The sequence below is a fragment of the Narcine bancroftii genome, chromosome 14, assembly GCF_036971445.1.
Source record: "Narcine bancroftii isolate sNarBan1 chromosome 14, sNarBan1.hap1, whole genome shotgun sequence".
NCBI lineage: Eukaryota > Metazoa > Chordata > Chondrichthyes > Torpediniformes > Narcinidae > Narcine > Narcine bancroftii.
Window position 1 is genome coordinate 36482305 of NC_091482.1, and position 20700 is coordinate 36503004.

The following is a 20700-nucleotide window of genomic DNA, read 5'->3' on the forward strand; positions in this document are numbered from 1 at the left end:
TCCAAAGACCTCAGTCCATCATTTCTTCCTCAACCACAGGCCCAATCAGTTCCCATTCACCACCATCCTCCTCTGGTTGACAAAACTTGTTTTCACCTTGAATAACTCAACCCACATTCTCCAAATCAAAGGGGTAACTGTGCGTACCCCCATGGGCCCCAGCTATGCCTGCCTTTTAGTTGGCTACGTGGAGCAATCCATGCCACAGGAAGGGCCCCTCAACTGCTCCTCCAGTTCATTGACGACTACTTCGGTGCTGCCTCATGCGCCCACAATGATCTCGTCAACTTTATCAACTTTGCTTTCAACAGTAGAGAGAGAACAGGGAAGATTCTCACTCTGGTATGAGGCACCCATACCCGAATGGAGAGTCCTGCAAGAGGTAGTGGACATAGCCTAGTACATCACAGGCTAAACCCTCCCCATCATCAAGAAAATCTAAATGGTTCGCTGCCATCAGAGAGCAGCAGCAATCATCAAGAATCCACACCAGCCAGCACATGCTCTGTTCTCGCTGCTGCCATCAAGAAAGAGGTATCGGTGCCACATGACTCGCACCACCAGGTTCAGGAACAGCTGCTACCCCTCCACCATCAGATTCCTCAACGACACACTCAATCAGGGACTCATTTATGGACTCTTACTTTAGACATTATTTATTACTGAATATTTATATTCTGCATTTGCGGAATCAGTTTGTTTAAATTTCTCTTTTTCTTACATTTTTTACTTTGTAGACATTTTTCTTCTTGAGTTTATAGTTATCGGGAGTTATAAACTCTGCCAGACCTGTAGGAAAATGAATCTCAGGGTTGCGTGTGATGTCATTTATTTACTTTGACAATAAATCTCAATTTTAAACAATCTTTATGCAAACACTAAAATGCAAGAAGAATTTCAATGATTAGCCATTTTGATAGAGGGAATGAAGAAAAGAAATATGGAATAAAAATATTTAAATAGACATGAAGGAAAGGCTCAGTTGGTCGGCAGCATCTGTGGGAAGAGAAAGATTTCATGTTTCAAGCACTTCCTCTGAATTGAGAGAAGGATAGGTATGGATCTTGGGTGGAGATTCTAAATTGCAGAAAGGCCAATTTGGAGGAAATGAGAATGGATCTAGAATACATGGATTGGCAGGAATGTGTGAGGTAAGTGGAGGACCTTCGAAGGTGAAATTTTGAGAGTCCAACGTCTGTATGTTCCTGTCAGGATGAAAAGCAAAGTTAGCAGCCAAAGGGATCCTTGGTTTTCTAGGGATAATGGGGATCAGGTTCAGAAGGAGAGAGAGGTGTATACCAGGTGTAGGAAACATGGAGCAAATTAAGTACTTGAGCAGTACAAACATTTGCAAGAAAAACGCCAAAAAAGAAATTAAGAAGGGTAAAAGGAGACATTGTTTGGCGACAATGTGAAGGAAAATGTCAAGAGTTTCTGTAGGTAGATTAAGAGCAAAAGGGAAAAAAATGATTTTCCGTAAAGATCACAGAGTGGTCGGCTTTGTATGGAGGCATAAGAGATGGGAAGACCTTGAATTTCTTTCCCCCCCCCACACCCCCCCCCACTCCCCACCACCAAACAGTATTCAAACAAGAAACTGAACAGAGTTGTGGGGAAATAAGGAAAAGAATCAGTGAGGTCATGGAACGTTTACAAATTAAAGAGGAGGATGTTTGAAAACCACTGTTTTCATCGTAGCTAATTGACTCATTATGTGCACATTTTCATATCTCCAAAGGAAACGGGCCAATCTCAAGCCAAATATTTCAATAACAATTGGATTTAGAGCAGTGGTTCTCAACCTCCCCACCCCACCTCACCCCCCACTCACATACCATCTTCAGCGATCCCTTCTGTGGCATAGGGATTACTTAAAGTAGGATGTGAATGGAAATAAAAGTTTGAAAACTACTGGTTTACACCATCATTTACTCAATGGGTTCACTGGTTTGGTGCATTTCGGGTTCATGTTGGATGCAGCCAAGTGTTACCTTCAGAAATAATCAAAAAAATCTGCCCATCTCTGAATTGGAAACATTAAAACATATCAACCATTTTTGGATCCAAATGAAGTATTTCCAAGTGATCAGGTACTTTCCTTGCAAACCCTGTTCAAGGGGATTTTAAACTTGCTTCTGGGAACTTTGGTGCCTTTATTTCCCAGTACTGTAGACATCTTTTGCAGGAACCATAGAACCAACGCCTTTGTCCTTTCAGAGTTCCACTGTGATTCTATTAATAAAGTTGACTGGGAGTTTTAATCAAAGAGATTTATTGAGATTCTATGCTACACTTATTACAGATTGTATCAATGCTCCCACCACGATAAAAAATGGCTTAAAATGCTTCCAAATCTCTGAACTACCATCAGTCTAAAGATCCCCCACTTAAATTAAGTTTGACTGATGTTCTTCATATAGTGTGTCCTGGCTGCCGTGATCAATTCCATGACACCAATGATCCATGATACTCTTTAAATGCTCTTCTCTGCTTCAGGTTGGCCTTAAAGGGCCAACTCTCCTGGAATTGTGTTACCATCTAATGACTGAGCCTCGCACGAGTAAAATAATGTTGTCCTTACTCCATTTGAACCAGTCTCTCACTCTAACTCATCCTTCTGCACCGAGTTTTATTTTGCCATAATTATGCATAGACTTGCCAAACAAACTTGAAGGATATCCATATATCTGGCTCCGAAAACATGATTCAACTGGACAACCTCTGTTTTCATCCTAACATAGACATTCCCTGAGTTTTCTCCACTCCTCTCGCACCGTGTATATAACACCCTGATTTTGTTGCTTTTCCAGTCTGAAAAAGTCAAGTATTTGTTTCTCTCTCACTCCTCATGCTGCCATAGTTGCTGAATTTTGTTTTTAATTAAAGATTTCGAGCATCTGCTAATATTTTGCTTCAATTACCAAAACATTTATTTTCTCTTCCTTTGCCTTTAGTTAAGTTCCCCCAGTTTGTCATGTAATACGGAGCCACACAGTCCTTGTTGGGATCTCCCAGAGTTGATGGTTCAAGTGGATCAGGTGTTTTCTGTCAGCCACCCACATCAAATCTTTAGATGGAAAAGCAAACTAAATCATCAGATAACCCATATCTGAAATAATCAATGTGTGAAATACTCAACAGGTCAAGCAGCATCTGAGGAAAGGAGAGCAGAGCTATAATTTCATAATAAAACCAATATGTTTGATCCATCCTGGGTCCAGTTGTCTTCTCACGAAACAGGTACAGTAACCAAAAGAAAAGAAGGGCAGACACTTTGCAACCCTTACCCCCAGCTCTTTCCTCCCTCTTTTTGGGGTTTTCATTGTTCTTCCCTTGCAGAATGCAAGTTCAGAAAAATGACTTTGCACGTGCAAGGTCTCCTCATCTGAGGAAGGCCATTCTTGCTATTGAGGGCGTGGAGCGAAGGTTCATCGGATTGAATCCTGGATGGCAAGGCTGACATATAAAGACTGGATAGACCAAGGTCATGCTCATTGGAGTTTAGGAGAACAGAACATTACAGCGCAGCACAGACCCTTCAGCCCTTGATGTTGTGTCAACCCATATATTCCTTAAAAAAAAGTACTAAACCCTCCCTACCCCATAATCCTCTATTTTCTTTCATCCATGTGCTTTCTCAGATGCCCCCAATGTTTCAGTCTCCACCACTATCCCTGGCAAGGCATTACAGGCACCCACAACTGTGTTTAATGAAACTTACTCTTGATGCCTCCCCTAACTTTGTAGGCATGTCCTCTGGTGCTTGCTGTTCCTGCCCTGGGAAACAGGTGCTTGCTGTCCATCCTATCTATTATTTTCAAACTTGTAGACTTCTATCATCCTTCTGTGCTGCAAAGAGAAAAGTCTCAGCTCTGCTAACCTTGCCTCATAAAACTTGTTTCCCAATCTAGGCAACATCCTGGTAAATCTCCTCTTCACCCTCTCCATAGCTTCCACATCCTTCCTATAATGAGGTGACCAGAACTGAACACAATACTTTTAAGTGTGGTCTTACCAAAGATTTGTAGAGTTGCAACATGACCTCTGCTGCTAAATTCAATCCCCCTATTAATGAATTCCAACATAGCTTAGCCTTCTGAACTATCCTATCAACCTGTGCAGCGACCTTGAGGGATGTATGGATTTGCATCCTAAGGCCCCTCTGTTCATCCACACTCCTAAGTAATTGACCATTAACCCTGTACTCAGCCTTCTGGTATGTTCTTCCAAAATGCATCACCTTATCCAGATTGAAATCCATTGCCACTTTTCTGCCCAACTCTGCATCCTGTCTACAGCATCTGGAACCTTGGACAAACTGCAGCTCTGTCGACAATACCTCCAAATTTTGCATCATGTGCAAACTTACTGCCCCATCCTTCCCTCTCTTCATCCATGTCATTTATTTTAAAAAATCACACAAAGAGCAGAGAGGTCTCAGAACAGATTATTGTGGAATTCCACTCGTCACTGACCTCCAGGCAGAATACTTTCCTTCCACTACTACTCTCTGCTTTCTTCCTAAAGCCAATATTTTATCCAGACAGCCAAGGTTCAATGCATCTCTTGCCTCATGACTTTCTGGATGAGTCATGTGGGAATTGTCAAATGCCTTGTAAAATCCATATAGACCACATCACCCTCATCAATTTCTTTTGGAAGTTCCTCAAAAAACTCAATTAAACACATAAGGCACCACCTTCCCTTTACATAGTCACGCTGATTATCCTTGAGTGGAATGTACTTCTCCAAATGCTCATAGATCCAATCCTTACAAATCCTGTCCATAGTTTGCACACAACTGACATATGACTCATTGGTAGATAATTCCCAGAATTCACCCTATTACTTTAAAAAAAACAAGGGGACGAATTTTCAATTTTCCAATCCTCCCGCACCTCACTTGCATCCCAAGAGGATTCAAAGATGATAGTTACTACCCCAGCTCTCTGTTCCCACAGCAGCCTGGAGTATATCACATTGGGCGCCATATACTTAACAATCAATGTGTTTAAGAAGATCCAACACGTCTGCTTCCGGAATCTCCACATTGCCCAGCACACAGGCCTGTTCAATTTCAACCGCACCCTGAACAAGTAACTTTTCTTGTGAATTCTGACAAAATATTCATTTAAGACCTCACCAACTGTCACATTTGTGGCCCGAAATGTGAAATTAGTAACACCATCACCACATGCTTTACCAGTTGAACATCTCAGTGTCTTCATTTTCCTGCTTCCCTTATTTCATCATCCTGCACCTTCCACCTCCAGTGCATACCATCTGACTTCCGGTCAGGTTAATACATATCATGCATATTCATTATCATGACATCCCTCCTTTCACCAGAAATAAATTTTATATCTTTATGTTTAAATGTAAACACTTTACACTATCAATAGCATTTTTCTGCCTTCTGAACCAACAAAACAACTTCAAATTCAAAACAAAACTTCAAATTCCCTCTTCACAAAATGTAACATAAACATGTTATAACCAAATGTAATATAATAACTCAACTGTTCTTCTGTAATTATACTAATACAATGCTCACCTCATATGCAAAATATAAACATTTAAATTTATACACCTCACATGTTTAAATTCCAATACTTTTTTTTCATTTAATACCAAATAGTCAACTAAACAAAAATGCAATTCATACAGCACTCATACATGTACTTTATGATGTATTGATCAAATCACTGTCCAAATGTTCCCATTATCATTTCTCTTCCTTGGTGAGTAACATTACTGCGCTTCATTGAAACTCATTCCAACTATCACAAACTTTCACTTTCGTGATAATGCGGGCACGATTAGAAATATGGCACAAAATCTTCATATCGCTTAGGTGGTTTCCTGTCCCGTCTCGGCCTTCCTGCAATGCTATTGTCGCAACTTGGTTGTTCACCCTCAGCACAGGAAACACTGCTCGCTGCGGCTTCAGGTGTTTCTGGTACTCTGGCCACTTCATCGAGAATGCTGGTAACTACCTCTGGAACATCATCTGGTTCCTCAGGTTGAGCATCTCGTATTGGACTTCACTCGGTGTCGCTCTGGATTGGTACTTTTTGACACCAGACACGTTTCTTTTGTACAGGACTCCAGCTGGAGACTTGACTGTCACCATACTGCCGCTTCTGGATACAACAGTGTAGGGTTGATGGTAATAAGGTGTGTCTAGCTTACCATCATTCTCTTGCCTCACCAGAACATTATCTCCAGGCATGATGTCTGAGTACCTGGCCCCACGCCTCGAGTCTGCATACAGCTTTGATGCTCCCTTCTTTTCAGCATCGTGGTCCCTCATCTCCTGGTCGTCCCTGATTTCCTTTATTTCGGGCATTTTTGTGCAGATTGTCCACCCAAAAAGTATTTCTGCTGGACTTTTTCCTGTGGTTGCATGAGGCTTTGCCCGATAGACAGCTACATAGGATAGCAATGCTTCTCTCCAGTTCTGTCCTTCTGCATGAGCAATCCGTAATCGTTTTTCGATGGACTGATTTTGTCTCTCAACTTCCCCATTGGCTTGCGGCCATTTAGGAGTTACTTTATGATGGTGGATACCTGTGGCCCTCATGTATTCAGCAAATGTCTCTGAAATGAACTGTGGACCATTGTCAGAGTATAGCGTAACAGGCAATCCATATCTTGCGAAGATATCTGCCAGTACTTGTATTGTTTTTTCAGTGGTCGTTGACCTCATCACAGAGTACTCATAGTATCTGCTGTAGTAATCTACCATTACCATGATTGACTCACCAGTTGGTAAAGGTCCAAGAAAATCAACAGCTACATCAATCCACAGTCCTGTCGGGAGTTGCGTACTCCGGATCGGCTCTGGAGGATTACTCCTACTTGTCAGTTGACACCCATGGCAGGTTTTAACAAATTTCTCTGCATCTTTATCACAACCTGGCCACCATACTTTACTCCTGAGGTTTTGTTTGGTACCAAAAATACCTAGGTGTCCTTCATGAGCTAATGATACGATCTTCGGTCTCAACCTCTGTGGTATCACCAATCTACACCCCCTCAATACACACTGCCCGATGCAACAAAGTTTGTCTCTAATGGGAATATATGCCTTGTGAATGCACTTGTCCCATTGTCCACTTTGGATACATTCTCTAACTTCCATGAGTTCTGAGTCATGTTCGGACTCTCTCTCGACTTCCCTCATTGTCACAGCTTCCGGTGTCGATTGAATAGCTGCGAAGCATACAAAAACTCTCTGCTTCTGTCCCCAATTCTGACTTGGATTGTGGGCATCCATCTTTCAACAACCTGGACAGTGGATCAGCAATGTTTGCTTTCTCGGCAATGTGAACTACTCTGTACTTGTACGGTTGGAGTCTGAGCACCCATCGTTCTATCCTGGCACACGGTTTGGACCTGGCGGCATAGATCACCTCCAATGGTTTATGGTCCGTGATGAGTTCAAATTCAGTGCCATACAAATATGCATGGAATCTCTCGCAGGCCCATACAAGTCCGAGTGCTTCTTTCTCTGTCTGAGAATATCTCCTTTCCACATCTGTCAAAGATCTGCTGACATAGGCAATGATTCTTGGTCCCACATCATGCATCTGGACCAACACGGCTCCTAAACCAACAGGACTAGCATTCGCTATGACTTTGGTTTGTGCAGCCGGATCATAATACCCAAGAGTATCGGCATTCATCAGACTTTGTTTCAGAGCTGTGAATGCTTCCTTCTGCTCAGAGCCAAAATGGAATGGTACACCTTTCCTGCTTAGTTTTCTCAATGGTTCTGTCAGTGTAGCAAAGTTAGGGATGAACTTTGCACAATAATTAACCAATCCCAAGAAGCTCCTCATCTCCGTTGCATTCTGGGGTTCACGTGCATTGCAACAGCTTTCACCTTGGCATCAGCTGGGTTCAGTCCTTCCCGTGTAAGCCTGTGTCCCATGAAGTCCATCTCTGAGTCACCAAACTGGCACTTGTCTCCATTCACAGTAAGGGCTGCCCCTTGTAGTCTGGATAGGACACGCCTCAACCGTCTGTCATGCTCTTCCTTTATAGCCGCATGGACTATGATGTCATCAGAAATGTTGGCAACTCCAGGAATGCCTTGATTCACTCGATGGATTTCATACTGGTAGATCTCAGGAGCTGCATTGATGCCGAACGATAGTCTCTTGTACCGGTACAATCCACAGTGAGTCACAAATGTTGTCACGTCCCTGGATTTTGGGTCCAGCTCTAATTGATGATAGCCCCATTTTAAATCAATTTTTGAGAACACCTGACTCCTGAAGTACTTCTTCTACTGTTGGTATCGGGTGTCGTTCTCAAATTATAGCTTCATTGGCCATCCTCGTATCAACACACAGTCTTATGTCACCATTTGGTTTGGGCATGATCACTACTGGGCTGACCCATTGTGTTGAATGTTCTACAGGTTCAATAATGTCTTGCTCGATCAACTCTTTGATTTGCCTCGACTTTCCCACGAAGTCCAAATGGAGTTCTGCGCACTGGTTGCGCCTTGGGTTTGACCGTTTTGTTCACTGCTAGCTTTAGTTGTCGACCTTTCAACTTTCCTACTCCCTGGAAAACTGCGGGGAATTCTTGCTTCATATCCTCGTATGACTGAACTGAATTGACACGAGCTCCAATATGAAGTATTGCCAGATCTTGCGCCATGCGTCTACTCAGCAATGGTTCTCCCCTCTCGTCTATGACAACAAACTCTGCTTCGGTGTACTTGTCACCAGCTTGAACAGTCGCAGTGAAACATCCAATGGTCTGCAATGGCTTGGTTGCTGTGTATGGATACAGTTTCTTTGAACACTTCTTTGATGTACAAATGATCTTTTTTCTTTTCAATTTCTCCCATAAATGTCGGTCAATTACATTACTGTCACTGCCTGGGTCTACAATGACCGGAACTGTCACACCACCAATTATCACTGGGACTTTCTCATGATGGTCATCATTCAATGTAAACTGATAGTATTTCTGCTCATCCTGGTTGTCATCATCATCGTCACTTTCTGGGTCACCTTCTATATGGCGAATAGTGCCTTTCTTTCCAGGAGACTTTCCTTTCCCCCAAGCTTTGCCCTTAGAAGCTGTACTCTTCCCATTCTGGTTTGCATTTGACTTGCTTTTGCACTTCTTTGCAAAGTGGTCCTTACCTCCACACTTTCTACAAACTTTGCCTTTTGCTGGGCAGCATGGTTCTTTTCCAAAATGACCACTGTTTCCACATCTGTAACACTCCAAGTCATGCGTTGGCATATTTCTTGGCTCGCTATGGCTATGCGAGAGCCTATTTACTTGTTGACCAACTTTGTCTTTACTGGGCTGGCTTGAGTTGTCTTTCAGTTTCATGGTATGAAATTGCCCCTCAACAGCCTCTAATGCAGCAGCCATTGTTAAAGCATTAGTAAGTTTCAACTCACCCCCTTTTTCCAGCAGTCGCCTTCTGAGTTTGTCTGATCTGCAGTGCTGCACAACTTGATCCAATAACTGGTTGTCCAAATCAGCTACCACGTAATTGCATCCCACAACCAGTTGTCGCAATCTCGCCACGTACTGGGCAACCGTTTCTCCCTCTTCTTGTTTTGCCTTGCAAAACAAATGGCGTTGAAATGTAGCATTCGGTGTCACCACATAGTGTCCATTCAATGCATCTACAGCTTTCTGGTATTCCTCCTTCCTTCCAGTATTCCAAAGCGTCTTAAAAGTTTCCCGAACTGCGGGTCCTGCGGTGAAGAGAAGTAACGACCTCCGCTGCGCTTTCTGTTCCACCATACTGCTATCGAGAAATAGGCCACGACTGTCGGTGTAGCCTTCAAATTCTTCCAGCCATGCCTTCCACTTCACACTCACAGTGCTTGCATCACTCGTCGGGTCAAAATGAGGAACACCTCGAAGTGCTAGAAATTCAGCTCCTGTGACTGCCATGAAGAAAACCTTCCAGCTCAAAGCCACCGATTCAAAATCCAAAATGTTTATCACATTTAAAATCCAAAATGTTTATCCTCATTGCCAATGTCACATTTGTGGCCCGAAATGTGAAATTAATAACACCATCACCACATGCTTTACCAGTTGAACATCTCAGTGTCTTTATTTTCCTGCTTCCCTTATTTCATCATCCTGCACCTTCCACCTCCAGTGCATACCATCTGACTTCCGGTCAGGTTAACACATATCATTCATATTCATTATCATGACACCAACCTCCTCCTCCCTCTCACCACCAACCTCCTCCTCTCCAAACCTTCTCCTCCCCCAAACTCATCCACGACCCCAACCTCTTCCTCACCCTAACCTCCTCCCTACCAACCTCATCCACCTCCCTAAACCTCTTCCAGCTCCCCCAAACTCCTCCACCTCCACCAATCTCCTACTCCATCATCCACATCCTCCTTCCCCATGCTCCTCCTCCCCACCAACCTCTTCCTCTCCCAAACTCATCCACGTCCCCCAACCTCTTCCTCCCCGAACCTCCTGCTCCTCCCGCCAACCTCCTCCTCCTCCCGCCAACCTCCTCCTCCTTTTAAACCAGAGCAAGCATGTCTAATTGCATGGGTAGGGGCAGAGGCTTTAAACAGAGGATGGGGATGGAGGGAGAGAGCGACAGAGACGGGTTCTCTCCATTAAAAACCTCTCGCCCATACAACCCATCTGCGACGAACGGTGCTGATTTAGGAATCAGGAATTCATGACCTCTGACAATGTGCTCAAGACACACGAGGCCGATCGTCAAAACTAGCCCAGTGGTGCGGTTTTGTTAACAGGCTGGGGGCCATAAGCGCTCTTTTACCCAGATAGGCCACTGGAGAGCTCTCATCTGGACATTTTACAGGAGCACGTTTAAGAGGGTCTGTCTGGCTGCATCTCGGGAGCTGCAAAGCATTCGACCAGATTATCAAAAGCGCGGAGGAGATCACTTGGGCCCCCCTGTTTCCTCCATTGGCAACATTCTAGAGGAGCGCTGCATCCAACACACCATCTCTTTGACCCTCCAAAATCAGGGAGCAACATCATCCACTTCGGAGCCAACTTCCACCCCGAGCTCGAGCTCCCCTGCTCCATCTCCGACAACACTCTCTCTCAACGCCCCCCCCCCACCCCACCCCACCCTGATTAAAAACCCAGACTCCAAATCAGGTCTACGGCTGGGCAATAGTGTCTTCCCACGGACTGTGGGATTGATGAACGGTTTCCCATAACTGTGGGTCTCTTAGAAATGCAATTCTGAAGAACCGCGGGGGAGCGGTGACCCCATTTTGACCCGGTGAAATTCCCGGGAATTCAGGGGCGCCAGGGCTTTTCACACCATGGTTCCAATTCCAGGGAATTTGGCCTCCCCACCAATTTTGGGGGAGTCAGGCGCCCAACCGAAAAAGCGTTAGGCAAATTTAACGCCCACTGCCTCTCATTCCCTCCATCCTACACCCGCTACTCATCAACTCCCCCCTGCCCATCACCCACCCCCGCCGACCGTCACCCTCCCCGCCTCCCATCATCCACCCCTGCCCATCCACACCAGCTCGTCACCCTTCCCGTTGCCAATCACACCACATACCCCCAGCCGACCACCTCCATCCCTGCCACTCATCCATCACCCCCCACCCGCCCATCAACACCCCAGCTGCCCATCAGCCCCCGCCACCCGCCCATCAACCCTGGCCGCCCACGCTTCGGTGGCACAATGAGAAATTAATGGCTGACTGCATTTCCCATAATCCCTAGGGCAGGTGGAACCGCTCCGTGAAACGCACGCAAGTCCATGACGTCACGAGGCTGCCCTGGTTGGCTTTGTGGCTCTTTACACCTCAGGTGGTCGGGGAAATTGCCCGGGGCTGCGGACCCGTTTAAACTACCCGGGTCCGATTGTTTACACTGCTGGTTCACCGGAGGTTTCCCGGGAAAATTTACAAGGATTCTGCATTTTAAAATGCGGTGTGAAAAGGTTTAATGTCACCCCAGCACGACCACGGTCAGACCCACCCCCGCCCCCGCGACCCCAGACCACGGTCAGACCCACCCCCGCCCCCGCGACCCCGGACCACGGTCAGACCCACCCCCGCCCCCGCGACCCCAGACCACGGTCAGACCCACCCCCGCGACCCCGGACCACGGTCAGACCCACCCCCGCCCCCGCGACCCCGGACCACGGTCAGTCTCCCAGTATCTGCGGTGATTTCAACAATCCACAACTAATCGGTGTCGCGCCATGGAAGAGCATCGTGTGGGCGGCTCACGGGGAAGTTGTCTCGTCCCCACCCAGAATCCACCGACACTGCTCGCTGATCTGGGGACCATGCAGCTCCCGGCCCTGCCCGGGCTCCCGCTGCTGGGCTGCGACAGCTTCATGGTGCTGGCCGTCTTCTGCACCGTCTTTGCCCTGGTCTTTGACTTGATGAAGAGACGGAAGTCGGAGAACTACCCTCCCGGGCCCCGGGGGTTTCCTTTCGTCGGGAACCTCCTCCAAGTGGATCTAAGAAACCCCCACCTCTCCTTCGCAAAGGTAAAGGCAGCGAGGGGTGAGAGACCGTGACGGGAGGGGGTTCAGACCGTGACGGGAGGGGGGGGGGAGAGAGACCGGGAGGGGCAAAGACACCATGACGGGAGGGTGGAGAGACTGGGAGGAGGGGGGGGGGGGGTCGGGACATCGTGACAGGAGGTGGACAGCCCACTCTGGACCCACCACCACCCCGTGAATGCCCTTTAACACCTGAACGCCCCACCTGCTCTGTTCTCCTTTGCAGACCCCTTTCCCACTCTATGCCCTGTCCCCTTTGTTATCTGGGCTGCCGAGCCTCTCCACTCCCATCTTCCTTCTTGAAGGAGACTTGCTGCAGGAACTCAGTGGTTCAAGTTAATGTCACCTTATACAGTGAGCCCGGTTATTCCACGAGCAGTGCAGCAAGTCAACTCTAACCTGCAAGTGGTACCATTACAGAGTGTCGTGTGCCAATGAAAAGGCCACGTCGTCCACAGCGGTGAACTCTTGTCATGTATATTCAGGAGCCTGGGGGCTGTGGGGGAGAAACTGTCTCTCAACTTGTTGGTGTGTGATTTCCCTCTTAAACCTTCCCCCAACGAAGTGGGGTGTGTCCTTCAGTATGTTGGCTGCCTTTTCTTGGCAGGTAGAGGTACCGGTGGGATCGCCCGCAGGGAGGGATTTGCATGAGGTTTCGAGCTGCATTTGTTGCCCAGTGTAGCTTCTTCTGTGTAGTTTTGGTCACCAAACTACAGGAACGATATCATTAAGATGAAAAGAGTGCCGAGAAAATTTACTTGGATGTTGTCCTGACTTCAGGAACTGAGTAACAGGGAAAGATTAAACAGGTTAGGACTTCATTCCCTGGAAGAATGAGGGGAGATTTGATAAAGGTATTTAAAATTGTGAGGTGGATAAGGATAGACAGAGTAAATGTAGATTGACTTTTTTCCATTGAGGGTAGGTGAGATACAAACCAGAGGACATGGGTTAAGGGTGAAAGGGGAAAAGTTGATGGGATCATTAGGGGGAACTTTTTCACAAAGAGAGTAGTGGGAGTGTGGAACCAGCTTCCAAATGAAGTGGTAACTGTGGGCTCAATGTTAATGTTTAAGACAAATTTGGATGGGTTTATGGATGGGTGAGGTTTGGAGGGCTACGGAGTTGGTGCAGGTCAGTGGGATGGAAAAGAGATGTTTCTGCATGGACTAGAATGGCCAAGGTGGCTTGTTCTGGGCAGTAATTGTTCTATGGTTTCTTGATCTTTGCCACAGCTCCCATAACATGCTAGGATGCCTCCATCAAGTATGCTTTTTACAGTGGACGTTGCTGAGGCGCAGCGAGGGCAAACCGAACTTCAGTCATCTTCAAAGAAAGTGAAGGTGGTCCTCTTCCTTGGTTGGTCCAGGTCAGCTCAGTGGAAATGTTCACACCCAAGATTTTGAAGCAATCAACTGTCAGCACCATGGACATGGACAGAGGTGTGGGCTGAGACGTTGCATTTGCTAAAAACAAGGTATTGATAAGCTGCGGTCTTATGTTTGATAAAATATGCTACAGTAAGCGTACTAACTTAGCGATACTTTGTTTATGCGAGGAACTAACTATTGGATATTTAAAGATGAGGTCTTCTATGATTGGTGTAACATTATACAGTATGCTACGGATCAGGATAAAAGAGAATGTATTGTAGCTCTTCGGGGGGGACTTTTGTCACCGACTCCTGAATGGCATTTCAGCAGTAGCGGTGAACGAAAGTAACCCAATCTGCAGATTAAAGAATGATCCTGCAGTTGAAACGAGTCATTTCGGGTGAACTCCCTGCGGACCCGGAATCCACACTGTAAGTCTACAAGCAGAACCTTGGTCTTGGGGACATGAGAGAGGGATTGTTCTCTGCGCACCATGCCAGAAGATTCTCAGCTTCCTTCCTGTATTCCGTCTGGTCAAGATTTGGGATTCGACTGATGATTTATGGTGTTGCTATTGGATGTAAAGATGCCGTTGGAATGGTATTTAGCTGTAAATTTCAGAGGCAGTATCGCACATGGCTGGGTAGCATACTGGCACTGTCTAGAGCACACATGTCAAACTCAGGCCTGCGGGCCAAATTTGGCCCATGATATAATTATATTTGGCCCGCAAGATCATATAAAACTATGTATTAGAGCTGGCCCGCTGGATGCCGCACCAGTATAGTGCATCCACAGCTAATACTACAAATCCCAGAATGCTTTGCAAATGCATTGGTGCCGGCCGTCAGCCCTCTAATCGCCCCCACCTCCTCTTTTTACTTTCATAAGCATCTGCGACCTGTCGTTTAACTCACATGTAATAAACCCCTTACGAAAAATGGCCAAACGAAAGACAGAAACAGGACATTTCAAGACAGGTGGGAGGCAAACTCTGACCCCAGAATTTGATGAACTTGCATCTAAGAAGAGATGCCAAGTATCTGGTTTCGTCCCAGGTGCATCAGAGTAAATCACGGTGTAGCAAGCTAAGCTTGGATTAATATTTTCTTTGGTTAACTTTGGACTGTTCATAGTTGAAAATTGGATTTTCATTGAAGCAAGTTGTTATTTTTTTGACGTTGGCTTGTGAAAACAAAATACATTTAAAAGGAGCTTAAAGGCTATAGAGAAATATTATTTATTGAATATTTTATTTCTCATTTGTTAATTCTTCTTCTGGAAAGAGTTTAACCAAAACTATTATTAAACATTTATTTTAATTAGAAGAAGTTTAACATTTCATATGTTGAAAGAAGAGAAAACATGCAGATGTTTTTGAAAATTTTCAATAAATATTTAGTTTGGCCCACGACTTAGTCCAAGTTTTTAATTTTGGCCCTCTGTGAATTTGAGTTTGACACCCCTGGTCTAGAGTGGCGAGACCTTGCATCAACACTGAATGTGGGAAGGAATCAGAGCGAGTATAAAAAAGTGGAGCAAGGGAGGGGCCACCAGGTGTTTAATTATCTGAGGGTTGGCGATGGACAGACGGAACCAGGAGGGAAGGGAAAGGTGGAGTGGAGGCAGAAGCAGGTGATGAAGAGATGACATGAGGAGTAAACTCCCGATTGAGGGGGGGGGGGGGGGGGCGGAAGTGATCCAGTGGGGCTAAGGTGCAAGGAGTTGGTGGATGGAACTGGGAGGGAGGAGTTTTGTGATGGTGGGAGGGGGGAGGGGGAGAGAGTCAATGAAAAGAGGCGGATTGGAAGGAGAGGGATATGGAAGGTAGGAATGACCTGACACGGAAAAATGAACTTTGAGTGTTCTTCTCTCTCCCCCTCCCACCCCTCCTTTTCCATACCCACCTCTCCCCCCCCCCACCACACACACACACACACACACACACACACACACACACACACACACACACACACACACACACACACACACACTTCCAGCCACCCATCTCCTGTTTTCATCCCCCTCCTGGTTCCAAGACCAGACCGGCATTGTTAGCCTCGTCATTGGTGGGACATTATTACGGTGCCAGCAAGAGGTTGGAATCCGCTTCTGTCTGCGAGGATTTGATGCTCCCCTGTGACCGCTGTCGGACTCTGGCTTTACCTTACTCTTAATTTAGTCTATGTGTGGTCTGAGTCCAGCGTGTTCTTTGAATGAAGTGATAGGAGAAGGTATTCGGTTCAACAGTCAATTTATTACACAGCACAAGAATAAAACTTAACAGAGCTCTGGGTCAATCGTTAGTTCATAGGTCACCTGCACAGTGAGCTATTCCCCAAGACTGACCCCCATTGTCCAGTTGGCTCAGTTTATATAGATCAACCTTATCATACAGAACAAAAGTTGTCTTCCTTTGCTAGATCTTTTTGCATAAGGGTTATCACAAGTCATCTCCTGTTTTGCAGATATCTGGGGTGTAGCACTCCCATCTTAATCCTCCAGGCCAGACTATCCTGTTGTGTTGATCAGAAATTAATTCATCCCCAGATATTTCTAATCACCATTCCGGGTTCCTGTCTGGCCAATTTCTGCTGTTCTCTTTAACACCTCCTCAGTTTGAGCATTCCTCCTAAATCGTTTTATGCATTTCCTCTCCCTGTATTTTGGAAGCAGACAATTTTGCTCAGCCAACTTTGCTCCAATCTGTGATTGCCACTTAATCACATTCCTCTTTTTCCCTGAACCATGCAGTAAATATAAAATTATTAATTAATCATTTCTTTCATAATGTTTTAACCTCCTAGATTCCAACAGTCCCCCTTTTGGTCTCATGAAAATGAGACCAACCACCAGTTAACTTATGGGACCAAGACCTCAGGAGTTTTTGCAAGGACCGGCATCTCCGACCCCTTGTTAAACTTAACCTCACAAACTTGGCCATTATGAACACACTTCAGTCCAGTGGGAGCCTCAACACAGTGTTCAGGAACGTCAGTCCAATCCGCAAAGTACTGTTTCGGTTCGTTATGGGCCTCCCAGGCTGACCACAAACACTTTGTACAGTTGTTTCCTTCTCCAGATGCTTCAAGGGCTAGGAACAACATCACCCATAGTCCCCACATAGTGTCCATCACAGCCCCCTAAATTCTGTTGACTTCAATATAGAAATATCACTTCAAATACTGAAATACAGTCACCGTAATCCAATAGTCTCTTTAAAGGGACCCGTTCAAAAAGTTCTTAGTCCGTAGTTGCTTCACAGGTTCTCAGTCACCTCCGTTCGAATCTGTTCCAGTGTCCGTGTTGGTGGGTCCGTTTCCGCACACTCACTCCAATGATACCACGTCTCGCCTTTTCCCTGTAGTCGAACCGCGTGGGACGTCCTCTCCACCACTCTGTAGGGTCCTGTCCACTTGGGCTCCGACCACTTTCTCTTGATGACCTTTAGCAGAACCCACTCCGCAACTGATGGTATCGGTGTTTCCCCTTTTCTGTTGGGACTTGTGACCTGTTTTGAAAAATCTGACACCAGAGCCGTTAGTTTATCATAATAAAGTTTGCATCCCATTGAACTTACCTCATTCTTCGTAGTCTGAATTCCGGCTCCCGGTCCCCGTTTGTAGTTCATATGGAGTAAATCCTGTCACAGAACTTACCGAACTCCTTATTGACATTAATGCCAGGGCCAACGCATCCACCCAATTTAGTTTGGTCCGTGCCTGTACTTTCCCGATCTTACCTTTTATTGTTTGGTTCATCCTCTCCACTTTCCCTTGGGATTGTGGATGGTACACCGTTCCAAAGGCATGTTTCAATCCCAACATGTCTTCTACCTCCTGTAGATCGTTATTCTTAAAATGACTTCCATTATCGGACCTAATTTTTCTAGGAAATCTGTGTCTCACTGGCTGATACTGGTTGATCAGGAATTTACATACCGTCCTTGCATCTTCTCTTTTGGCAGGGATTGCCTCCGGCCACCCTGTGAACACATCTACTGCTACTAAGAGGTATCGATAGCCACTTATCCTCTCAATCATATCCGTATAATCAAGTACAATTTCCTGCCCTGGTAACTTAGGTAACGGGAACTGTCCTTCATATGGCTTTACAGTCGCCTTGACATTGAAAGTTATACATACCTCACACTCTCTAATATGGTTCTCCACCATCGCCGGCAGGAAGGGGTGCCACCAATGTATCAAAAACCTTATCTTCTGCTTCTTTCCACAGTGTGTTAGCCCATGCGCCTCCTCGAGGAGGGGTTTCATGAGTCCAGATGGTAAAACTGGTCTCCCGTCTATCGATCTCCATAGCCCTTTCCTCCCATACCATCCTTTCCTGAGGTGATGCCTTTGCTTGTTCCTGTATTATTACTTCTACCCTACACGGTGGTAATGTCATGTGCTGTTCTGTCTGCCTGTATCATAATAAACTGAGGTCCGTATCCTGCTGCCCTTTTAGCGGCCATGTCCACTTCCTGATTTCCCCGAGCCACCATCGTATCCTTTCTATCATGTCCTTTACATTTAAGAACTGCTAATGCCCTTGGTTTCAGGAGGGCCTCAGCCAGTTTCCTAATGTCCTTCTCGTGTTTAATTGGGGTCATTGCTGCTGTTAAAAACCCACTTCTAATCCATTGACTAAGCTCAACCTGTATTGTCCCTACCACATATGCCAAGTCTGTATATATATTGACCTCCTTCCCTTCTGCCCATTCTAATGCTGCTATCATTCCCTGTAGTTCTGCGAGTTGTGCTGACTCCTTTCCTCTCACCGTCCCTGCAATGATTTCTTCAAATCCTCCTGTAGTTTTTCGTACCACCGCATAGGCAGCTTTCAATCCATCTGTGGGGCGTCTGTAACAACACCCATCTGTAAACAAGGTTTCATCTGGTTCTCTTAAGGGTGTAGCCTGTAAGTCAGGTCTCATTTTAATATCCTTTACTACCCTCTTCTCACAACAGTGTGGTTCTCCCTCTCCCATATTGTCTGCCATGTTAATGCCTTCATGGGTAAACGTAACATATGGAGCATTCAGGATCTTTTCTAGTCTCGTCTGCCTTAGCAAAGTCATTGTAAATGCTGTCGAGCTCACAAATGCTACAATACTATGTGTTGTTAATACCGTCAGGCCATGTCCCATTACTATGTGTGCGCCACCTTTTGTAGAATCTTTGCTACTCCCGCTGCATGTCTTGTACATGGTGGGTGTCTGTCTTCCGTCGGGTCTAGTGTGATACTCACATACATGAGCACACATCTTCCACCCCCTTTTTTTCTGAAAAAGAACACCATCAATTGTGTGTGCTTTTTCAGAAACATCCAAAAAGAAAGGTAGTTTATAATTTGGAATCGCCAAATCTATAGCTGTTGTAAGAGCTTGCTTCAATAGAATAAAACTCATCTCAGCCTGTGCAGTCCAATCAAGTGTAGCTCCCAGATTCCTCATCCCCTGCTCATTCACCAAAGTTCGCAGTGGATGTGTCAACTCGCCATACGATGGGGTAAACTGCCTACTATAACCTGACAAACCCAAAAACGAAAGCATTTCCTTAACTGTCTTTGGTTTTGGGTGATGTAGTATCGCTGTTCGATGTGCAGGGGAAATCCCTGTGCCTTTCGCTGAGACCATTCTACCTAAAAAGGTGACCACCTGTCTGCAGCATTGCAGCTTTGAGCGAGAGACTTTAAAGCCTGCCTTGAACAGCTGCACTAGCAGGAGACAAGTGGTCTCCAAACAGGAAGTATGATCAGGTGCTGCTAATAGGATGTCATCTACATACTGGATCAGTACTACCCCACCTGGCAGTGCTAGCCCCCCCAGCTGTTCTTTCAACACCTGATTGAAAATTCCTGGAGATAAGATAAAGCCCTGCGGAAGCCTAGTATACCGTAACTTTCTACCTTTATACGTGAACGAAAACACATCTCTTAATGGTTCTGCCAGCGGCAAGCAAAAGAAAGCATTCGCTAAATCTATGCAAGAGAACCACTTGTGGTTAGGGGTTAAAGCAGTCATGGCAGTATATGGGTTTGGTACTGAAACTGTGGGTGTTCTCACAATACCATTGATGCGCCTTAAGTCATGGGCCATCCGATATTTGCCCGTGTCTTGTTTCGGAACAGGTAACATGGGTGTATTCCAACTAGAACACGAATGTTTCACCACCCCTGAATACATAAGGCCATCAATGGTATCTGCCAGACCTTCCTCAGCTTCAGGTTTGTGGGGATACTGCATCTGCCAAATTGGGGTGTAATCTGACAGTTCGAAGGTTATGGGATCAACCTGCTGACAAAAACCCACATCTGCTGATCCCGCTGACCACAGGGAGAGAATCTAGCATAGGGGCCAAGTCGGGGTTATCCATCTTCTCTCTACCATGAAAGCGTTCAATCTGTCTATGCTCAAGGAGGACTCGATCATATGTCGAGGACAAAATTCTGTATGCCTGACCAGATGAGGAGAACTGCACTGTCGGTATTTGGGTATCGGACCAGTCTCTTAGGGACATCAAGTTCCGACACATTGGTCCCAAATATTTTGCCTGGTGAGTAGTGCCAATTGCAAGGGTGACATGAGGAATGCCCTCACCTGCCATCTCATACCATTCCAGCTGTTCAGATGTCAGTGCTACCGTAGCGGCCACTCCCTCCTTTCCTAACACTATGTAGTCCGAATTAATCTCCCATTGCCTGCCCTCTACCTCTTCATAAAAGGCATGCTGATACATTTCATCCCCATCCCTATCGTAAAAGAGGGTCATATGGGGGGGGTCCGAGGGAGTGGTA

General features: G+C 45.8%; 1 pseudogene; it reads left to right on the forward strand.

Annotated features, from left to right (window-relative positions):
- The first annotated feature begins 11812 nt into the window (after nt 1–11812).
- The window catches only part of LOC138749329 (cytochrome P450 2D26-like), a 28737-nt pseudogene continuing 19849 nt past the window's right edge, over nt 11813–20700 (forward strand).